The sequence below is a fragment of the Bufo bufo genome, chromosome 8, assembly GCF_905171765.1.
Source record: "Bufo bufo chromosome 8, aBufBuf1.1, whole genome shotgun sequence".
Taxonomy (NCBI): Eukaryota; Metazoa; Chordata; class Amphibia; order Anura; family Bufonidae; genus Bufo; species Bufo bufo.
Window position 1 is genome coordinate 55,677,634 of NC_053396.1, and position 10,260 is coordinate 55,687,893.

Genomic DNA, 10,260 nt, shown 5'->3' on the forward strand with positions numbered 1-10,260 from the left:
AGACATCTCCTCCTTGGCCTCAATTTTAGGGTCAGGAACGCTGCAAGGCAAAGTAGGATTAGAAATCACATTAGATTTTTTTTAAATAATCTCAGTAGCCTTTTACCGGCCTGGGCTCTGACCCCGCCCTGCCTGCATTATGGGGCTGAGCTGGGACCTGCAGTTGCCCCTAAAAAAGACTCAGGCTGTTTTTCAGTGGACACCTGGGACATTTTACTAACGATCTCATGTAATTTGGCCACTTGATCTGCCAACTGATCCAATCGATTGTTTGGTTTGCGCACAGTTTGGACTTGTGGTGTACCCTTATTAGAAGTGGGTGACCGACTTCTAGGTGAAGTAGGGGATTCAGACCTACTTTCCTTCTGTTGTCTGGGCCTGTTATTCCAGCGCCTGTATCCCTGGGGACCCCTATTGTAATATTGGGGATGGTAGTTAGACCTCCCAGCACCAGAGTTATCCCCCTCTGGCCCATTGGGGCTCTGAGGTTTTGTTTGCTTGGGTCCTACCTGTTGTCGCTGGGTTTGTTGGACAGGTCCTGTAGACTGAGGGTACTTACGTGGCTGCGTTTCAAATTTGAAGCCAGGGTTTGCCTTAGCTTCTGCTACGCTTTGTTCTGGGGACTTTTTATATCTCCACTCACTTGTAGCATGGCATTCACTGATATCATACAGTGAGGTGGCAGCCGTCACCAACCTGTCCAAGGAAGATTTGAGATCAAGATCTCTAGCCAAGCTAAGTTTAATTTGCAGGGACATTGCATCATAAAACAGTTGTTTAAACTCTTTAGACTCCCAGTTTGGGGATCTATACGCCAACCCATAGGCATTTTTAAGGATAGGGAGGAACTCCTGGGGACTCTGATTTGGTCTACATGTGAGTTTATAGATATCACGTTTTGCAGCAGTCACAGTACGGTAAGGGTAATTGAAGGAGTAGGGCACACCTACATTCAGATACACATAGGAGAGTTTTCTAGACAATGAATTTATTTGTACCAGAAAAAATATATAGTAATACCTAAAATATTATTAAACATATATTTGCTGAGGAAGGAGTCCAGTTAACTCCAAAACGCGTCTGGTGAAGGATAACCCCATGAGACTAAATATACATTGAAGCGCTTCAAATCGACCAGGAGTAGTGGGTATCCCAAAAATTTGGTAAAGAAAAAACCTGAAATCAACAGCCGCAGTGACATCTGACCTGCTTGCTTGATTGAGCACCTGTGCAGGAACTAAACCACACAAAACCACTGAGACGGCACACAGTTGATTGCTGCAGATCCCTGAATCTATCTCCTGGAAACTACATCGCAGCCTGTAAGCGTACTATACGTGGGACGCCACCTTAACCGCAGTACAGCCTGCACAAATCTACAGAACTGTAAGTAAAACCAATGCCGTATGAATGTATACACAGGCAAAGTGATTGGATTTATTGCTAAACTTGTAGCAAAAGAAATGTGAGTGACTCAACCACACATCCTCACTTCGGCTACATTGAAACTAACCTGTGAACTTTCTAAAATCCTGATTACTACGGACTGCGTCCAAACAGCGTGGATATCAGGTCCACTGGACAATTAATGTAACACGGACATTCAGAGTAATAGAAAGGAACAAAAAAATCTGAGACTCTAATAGGACATTTCTTCCCTAGGATTTTCTACATAATTTTATATTTTAGTGTTGCTTTTTATGGATGTTTGCAATTTTAATAATTTTAAAGTGATTATAAGTCTATATAGAATGTAAATATATGTTTAATAATATTTTATGTATTACTATATATTTTTTCTGGTACAAATAAATGCATTGTCTAGAAAACTCTCCTATGTGTATCTGAATGTAGGTGTGCCCTACTCCTTCAATTATCTATACAATTCTCTTGGGTGTAACCTTCTTTGTAGGTGCACCCACTCCATTTTTTGTCTAGGAGGTGAGCCTTCTCTAATTACATTTTGAACAGTACGGTAAGGGCCGAATTCTAATTTGACCTCGTGCAAAACATCCTGCCAATCCTGAATTCCCCTCTCCCAAAATGAAATAAAGTAGTGGCGATATTTACCATCAAATGCCCATTGTAGGATTCTGATCCTGTCCGCATCAGAATACAATTTTAAAGAATCCATGGTGGACTGGTACAGTTCTAAGTGATTGGCAATTTTAGGAGAACCCTTTTTAGAGAATTTGGGCACAGTGACATTCAGAAACTTAAAGCGAACCTTTCACCTGTATTTCACTTAATAAACTATCAAAAGTACCTTATAGATCATCCTCATTGTGTTAGCACACGGTCTTGTCCCGCTTTTCTGTCATGTATATGCATGGAAAAATCGCTTTATAAAGTACTCTTCCCCAGCTCCACAAGTCACGGTAGAAGTCAAGGGGGTAGCCCTTCCCTCACTCCAGGCTGTAACTCCCCTGCCCTAACCCCGCCTCTAAGCAGTGTAATTGAAACCCGGCTCAGTCGCCGGGACCGCGCTTGTACAGGCGGCGCATGCGCCGTCTGACTCAAGAGCGATCCTGTATTAGAATCGCTCATGCGCCGTCCCCGATGCCTGCCTGTCTTCTCTTCCTCACGCGCGATTCAGTTACAGGATCGCGCTTGAGTCTGACGGTGCATGTGCCGCCTGTACAAGCGCGGTCCCGGCGACTGAGCCGGGTGTCAATTAGACTGCATAGAGGCGGGGTTAGGGCAGGGGAGTTACAGCCTGGAGTGAGGGAAGGGCTACCCCCTTGACTTCTATCGTGGCTTGTGGAGCTGGAGAAGAGTACTTTATAAAGCGATTTTTTCATGCATATACATGACAGAAAAGCGTGACAAGACCGTGTGCTAACACAATGAGGATGATCTATAAGGTACTTTTGATAGTTTATTAAGTGAAATACAGGTGAAAGGTTCGCTTTAATGATACTTGAGGAGCTCTGATCCTTCTCTGAACACTTAGTATTTCTCTTTCTAGAGACCACCTCAGCATATGTTTGTCGTCTGAAACTCTCATCCCCCTTGTGGGCAATCTTATGCCTGCGTGGTAGGGAATGGATCACACGCTTTCCCACATCACTGTCACAATCACTCACGCTCTGCTCACTTCCATCAGACCCACTTGGCACAGGTGACTTAACCCTAACATTCCTCTCTAGAGGAGGATGTGGAGGGGCACTTCTGTGGCCTTTTGCATTGCTAGCACCTAGTGAGGCGGTTACAGCTTGAAACGCCTGACTTAATTGGGTTAAGGCCTCCTGTGTATTCATGCCATCACCCTCGGGTGGCTTAGGGTCTCGGATGGATTGCGCTTTAAGAGCATGTGATGATGACATATCTGCATTTTGGGGTTTGAGAATTGGAGGGTCTGGAGATCCCTCATGATCGGACAGATCACTTTCAACATTAGCTACAGTTTGGCTTAGTTCGTTTGTTTGCTGCAGACTGCTATAACGGATATGCAGCTCCTCTGCCTCACTTTTTAATTTGTGATAGGCAACATGGCTGTGATCGAGCTTGCATTTTAAGTCCTCGATCGATGCCTTTGCAGATTCTAATCTTTCTTCCATATGGGATACATATGCTTGCATTTTCGTTATATGCACATGTCTACTCTCTGAGAAAATGCTGACCTCTAATAATGCATACAGAATTGATGGCAACATCTTTAACCCCTTAAGGACGCAGGGCGTACCGGTACGCCCTATTTCCCGAGTCCTTAAGGACTCAGGGCGTACCGGTATGTCCTAACTTTAAATCGTTATTCCGGCGCCGCGGGGGTTAATCGGAACGGGATGCCGGCTGAAATCATTCAGCCGGCATCCTGTCACAACGCCAGGGGGTGTCATGTGACCCCCCTTATCGGCGATCGCCGCAAACCGCAGGTCAATTCAGACCTGCGGTTTGCTGCGCTTTATGCAGTTTCAGGGACCGCGGGGATCAGAAACTTTAGTGTCCCTAAAATAAAGATTTTTCACCCCCCCCCCCGCACCCCTGCATGATTTTTTGCCGGCGGGTGGTGTGGGGGGGAGTTGTGGGCGGTGGGGGCGGTGCGGGAGGCGGGCGGTGCAGCAGGCGGGATCGCGATCCTCCGCCCGCCTCCTCTTGAAAATTCGTTGGCGTCTAGTGGGTATACCAGGGTGTCAGCACATTGCTGACACCCTGGTATAAACGGTTGACATCTGTGCAGATGTCAGCCGTTTAACCCTTTCCATACCGCGGTCCGTATGACCCAATTTTGGGACGTGTTATTCCTGAGCAACTGACAGTCATCTATAGAAAGGCTCCCAACTTAAAAAATAAATTGGTACACAGCGCCAATCGTTTTGAAAATAAATATAAAAATAAAAAAACGAAAAATAGCTTTAATTGGTGTGGTTTTTGCATTCCATGCAAGAACAGAAAAAGAACAGAAAAATTACAAAAGAGTACGCTAATCAAAAACACCAATAAAGATAAAAAATTAGAAGTAGTAGGTGAGATGACTTGCCATAGTAAAGGGGTTGTATATGTACTGGAGTGCCCTTGTGGCCTCCAGTATGTTGGACGGACTATTAGACCTCTAAAAGTCCGTATACAGGAACACATAAGAAATATAAAAAAAGGTCTTGAAAGTCATGGAGTATCGGCCCATTATAAAAAATACCACCAAAAAAATCCAGAGGGTCTAAAGTTTATGGGAGTGGAATCCGTACAAAACCATTGGAGGGGAGGCAGTCTTTTGGAAAAAATCAATAGGCAGGAAACCAAGTGGATATACGAATTAGGTACACTACAGCCGGGAGGTCTAAATGTAGATTTTGACCTGCAGGCTGTATTGAATCAGTGAAAAAACAATATACTAAAAAGCATGCTCATGTGAATGGGGACGTAATAACATGCGTCTTCTTTACCCTGGGGATGAGGAGAGTCCAGTATAGGGTTAATAGCAGGATAGGAAAATACTGTGGAGGAATACACCTGATTCCTGATTAGTTGCAAGGAATGAATAAGAAGGAGGGGGAGGGTGAAAACAAGTGTGCCCCTGACGAAGCTCTAGGAGTGAACCCCAGGTCGGGCAGAAGCAGCAGACCCTGGGAATTTTATGTGTTTTAAAAGCTGTTTTAAGAAAGTTGTCTTGTAAGTATGGACAAATAAAAAGTTTTAAAGAAGTATTACGGAGCTTCACTTTTGCAGAAGCCATTCTTGTCCACAGAATACTTCCAGGAATCTGAAGAAAAGAAATACAGATTTGTCTGTGGTATATACCATTTGAGTCTGTGTGGGGACTGAACCAGATTGTATGGAAACGTGGCTGTTTCGACAGAACAAGAGCAACCTACCACGGAGAGATTACATTTACGCCTTGTGTGATACGCAGTGTGTGAGTACAATCAGTGCAATGCAGGTTACTGTTACATACGGATTTACACTATTATAATTCCATTGGTTGCAGTATATCTACTTGAGGGATATTTGAAGCCCTCAGGCTCTCTCTGCAAACGAGGAAGTGAGAAGGATTAAAGAACTTGCATACTGACCTGGACCAGAAGCGCGGTCCGAACCCTATATATTGTACCTGTTTATAACGTGATTGAACCCACATCACTTTTCGAACCTGCTGCATAGCATTATTGCGGACTGGTGATATATTTATTTCTTTAGGGTATCTGGCTAAGTATCAAGCCAATTAATTGAAATCAATACTCCATAAAACAAAAATATACATTACCCAAGGGTCAAGTGATGTGCAGAGTCTTGGGGCAGTCAACTCTCAAGAGTTTTTCCGGTAATCCAAATCTTTCTCCAGAGATCTCCCTTTCTTTCTTTCTTTCTTTGTTTTTTTTTTTTTTCTCTTTCCTCCCCTTTTTTCTTTTTTGTATCTGGTTTCTTAACCCAAAACTTATCAAATGAACACACCATCCCAGTTTGGAACTTTCCAATCATTGTTGGATGGGCGTGTGCATTGATAAGGAGCGTGACATCATAATACTACCCAGAATGCACTTTTGCTACTGGTGTAGTATTAACTGCTCATATCTAGGTGGCACTGTTGTATAAGCTATAAGCATCATACTATTAAGGGTTAACTCATACATACCTGATATTTTCAATACTACACACCTCTGACCTCTGGAGTTCTTGTCTTAGGGCCGAGGGACAAACTTTGATACATGAATGTATACTTTGAGGAACATCTAGACAATTCTCACACAGTGGAATTCATGTTCAGATAAGAAATACAATGAAGCCTCTAAATCTGCAGGTGCCGTGTATCTTCTGTTTAAATGTATAATATATTGTTACAAAAACACTAGCTTTTTGAACGGCACAGTAATCTTCCTATGGACTCACTTCGGCCCACATGAAATTCCATACAAAACAGTGAATATAAATCAACATTGCTCTTAAAGGCAATGAATACACATTTTAATTAGAATAAGTAGATATAACTGTTTACACTTATGAAAAAGCACAACTCTCCAAGCCCACATAGTCACACCCCTGTAAACCCCAAGCATGTCCTCCCAGTCCCTGCTATGGCGCCATCTTATTCCCAGCCGACGCCCACGGCTGGACCATTAATCTCCATCAGCCCTGATCCTCCCATCGCCCCTGTAGTCTCACTAGTGGCTCCGTTATATCCCATGATAAATCCAGATGACACGCTTATGGCCCCTAGCAATCCACCTCCTGCCTCGACCATGATAGGGGGACAGTCAGAAGTACCTGAACAAGAAAATCTGTACAGTGTTGCTGGTCCTGTAGACTCAAACATACAGATTCCTAAGCGACCACCCCCAATAGAGTATAGTGGCTCCAGCACCCAACTCTTGAGCCTGCCCAGACCAACTCTGCTCCAGGAACAGATTCATGAATTACAAAGGAATATGCAAACTTTAGAAAGGGGCAATTTCGAGGTTGTAAAGAAAAGCCTAGCTCTTACCTCACCCCACAGCAGTTATTCACCATAGTGAACCTGCTGCCAGATCCTAAAACCCATCCCATGCCCTTTTTCAGGAAACTGTCACAGGTATATCAACCGTATGGATGTACATGGTCAGACTTTCAGAGTATTGTGAAAAATAAGACAGGGGAGTATTCTGCACTAATAATGGACCATACCCCGACCCCTATCCTAAGGTGTCTGACCTTCAACCCTCGGGATCATGAGTCTGGGGAATACTTCCTAGAGAGGTTACACAAATGGGCAAAGCAAAGTTAGCTGATCAATCTACCACATTGCAGGAGAAAACCAAAACTGTTATGAGATTTGCACAGAGTCAAGCAGAATTACAAGGACATAGGTTTCATCCAGAATGAAGCTGTACACCTCAGACTCCTGGCCTGCTTGATTGTCGATGGTCTGCGACCAGATATAAACAAAGCCCTTGTGACCTGTTGTCCTGAGTGGAAATCCCTGACCCTGGAAGTCTTGGAGCAAATTGCAAAGGGCTTGGAAAGTAACACTAAGAAAACTCGGGTGGCTGTGATAGCCATAATGTCAGGAGAAGATGGTGTAGAACGACCGCCACCTCGTGTCTGTTATGGGTGTGGCAAGCCCGGACATATCAAACGGAACTGCCGTAGCAGACATCTGTGGCCAACCAATCAACAGTGACAGGGAGGCACTCCGCCTCTCTCATCGCAATAGGATGCTGGCAAACCAGTGCAGGGAGGGGACACTCCATGTATGCCAGTCTCCGCCCCTCGAGGTGGCAGGGAAGGAACTCTCATTCCTTGTAGACACTGGTGCAGCCTGCAGTGTTTTATGTGAGACTGCCATACCTCCTTCTTGGCTCACTGACATTCAATTACCCTGCTCTGGACTAGAAGGGGTCGTGCAGCATAACCCCGTTAATAAGCCACTCTCAGTCACTTCCCCATGATTTTCCCAGACCAAAACCCCTCGTCTCCACCTTCCAGCAGGAGTCATGTCACAATTTGTTGTCAGCCAAACATGCCCCTTCAATCTGTTAGGCTCTGATCTTCTTCAGAAAATCCAAGCTAACATACAGTTCAGAGAGGATGGGACGGTCACCCTCGGTACAGCCCTATACCCGTAAGAAACTTGCCTCCTCATGGCATTAACAACTCTTTAGGTCACTGATTCATATGAGGAAGGGGATTCGCTGCAAACCATATTGCATCTCATCTCCGATACCTTCTGGACCAAAGGACCCCAGGATATCTGACTCCTCAATGTCCCACCAGTCACTGTGACCCTGAAGGACTCCAAGGTCCTGCCATACAAAGGGCAATATCTGCTTTCTGTCTCACAACAGGATGCTATTACACTTCAAGTGCAGGCCCTCCTGCAGAATGGGGCAATCAAAATCACTACCTCTCCCTGTAACTCGCCCCTTTACCCAGTCCGGAAGAAGAGCGAGAAGTTACAACCTCCTATTTACTGCATGGTTCAGGATCTCCGAGCTGTCAACGAGGCCACTATCCTCGAGACACCTATTGTCCTCAACCCGTACACACTCCTCGCTGGCATCCCACCCACCGCCACTACTTTCACCATCATTGATCTGGCCAATGCATTCTTTTCTGTTCCCTTACATGAGGACTGTCAATTCCTTTTTGCTTTCACTCATGCTGGCAAACAGTACACCTGGACTGTTATGCCTCAAGGGTCCCAAAACAGCCCTTTCTGCTTCAGCAAGGCTATGTCCTCTGTTTTGCAACCCTGGCAGTCCGACCACCCGGAAGTGGAACTCCTGCAATATGTGGATGACCTACTCTGTGTCGTTTCTCCGCAAGTATGCCTATCCGTGTCTGTTTCATTTCTCCAGTTCCTGGCTTCTGCTGGCTGTCGAGTCTCTCAAGCCAAATTGCAGCTGTGTCTCCCCAAAGTTGTCTTCCTAGGTCATTGTATCTCTCAAGGTAGCAAGCACCTCACTGATGCCAGGAAACAAGCCTTCTCTGACATCCAACTCCCGGACACCCCTCATCAGCTGCAAACCTTTCTGGGACTCATCTCCTACTGAAGACCCTGGATCCCTGATGCTTCAGTCCTAATGCAGCCCCTATATGACTGTATACCCCGCCATTGCATCTGCCCCTGCTCTTGGCATCCCCAACTACAATCTTCCTTTCCTACTGTATATCATGGAACGTCAAGGCCACACGACTGGAGTCTTTACTCAAAATCATGGTGGCCGCAATAGACCGCTGGGTTACTATTCTAAGCGCCTTGACCCCGTAGCCAGAACTGCCCCTTCCTGTGGCAGAGCCGTCCATGCTGCCAGCTCTCTTCTGGACATTACATCTGACGTTGTACTTGGTCATCCCCTCACTGCTCTGGCTCCCCATGACATTTCTGCCATCCTTTTGCAGACTCAACCTAACCACCTCACTGCACAGCGCCACCTCTGGCTCCAGTGTAGTCTGCTCCTGCCAGATAATATCACCATTCAGAGATGCTACATCCTCAACCCTGCTACACTCCTTACTATTCCAAGGGGGGAGTATACTGGAGATTCTGAAGATTTTATTGATCTACATGCTGAAGAGGATCTTCAGGAAGAAGAACTATGGACCTCAACCGACTCTCTCTACAAGGAACAAGATCATGATTGCATCACAATGATGGAAGCTGAAATAAGGACACCACAATCAGTCCAAGACACTCCTCTGGATGCGGATCCGTCTCACAAATGGATTACAATACCGCATCACGTATTTATCTTTTTCACATTTTTAAAGGCCCTTGAGGAAGCTGGGCTCTCTAGTCCGCCCGACTAGGAACCTGTGACCCATTCCCAGGCCTCGCTCTGTGCTCCCCAAGTTCTCCAGCCCCCAGGCTGTGCAACATCACCTTTCCAGGATCTCACTCTTTTCTGACTGACAGTCAGGGGCTATGTTGTTATCCCCAGACTGATTGTGCACCTGGTGGAATAAGGGTGTGGACCGCACTATCCACCCCTTCCTTGCCAGTCACCTCTTTGAGATCTGTCACTATCTCACATAACCCCCCTTTGTTCAAGCCCGTAGGGGTGAACACTAGCATCACATCCAGATGCTCGTGAACGGGCATCGTCCTGGCCTACAGTCTTCCCCTAATTCTGCCAGACCCAGGACAACAGCGCTTGGTTTGTCACCCTCATGAGTTTATTACAGAGCTGACACGGCCTCTGGGATTTTCTTGTCCACCTCATGAGCATGTACTCTCTTCCTATATTTTCTGGCTTCTGCACAGGCCCCTCATGTCCTTTCTTTGACTGCAGCAACTCTTGCCTGAACTGGTCCCAGTCATGTCGTGTCCCGACCCTTTCTCTTTTTCCT

The 10,260-nt window shown here is 45.7% G+C and overlaps 1 long non-coding RNA gene across 1 annotated transcript; it reads right to left on the bottom strand.

Annotated features, from left to right (window-relative positions):
• Window positions 1-544: 544 nt before the first annotated feature.
• LOC120977332 lies at window positions 545-9,606 on the bottom strand. Its single transcript, XR_005773875.1, has 3 exons — window positions 9,450-9,606; window positions 4,796-4,802; window positions 545-554 (listed from the first exon to the last, which is right to left on the bottom strand). It is a non-coding gene; the product is annotated as an uncharacterized LOC120977332 (long non-coding RNA).
• Window positions 9,607-10,260: the final 654 nt, after the last annotated feature.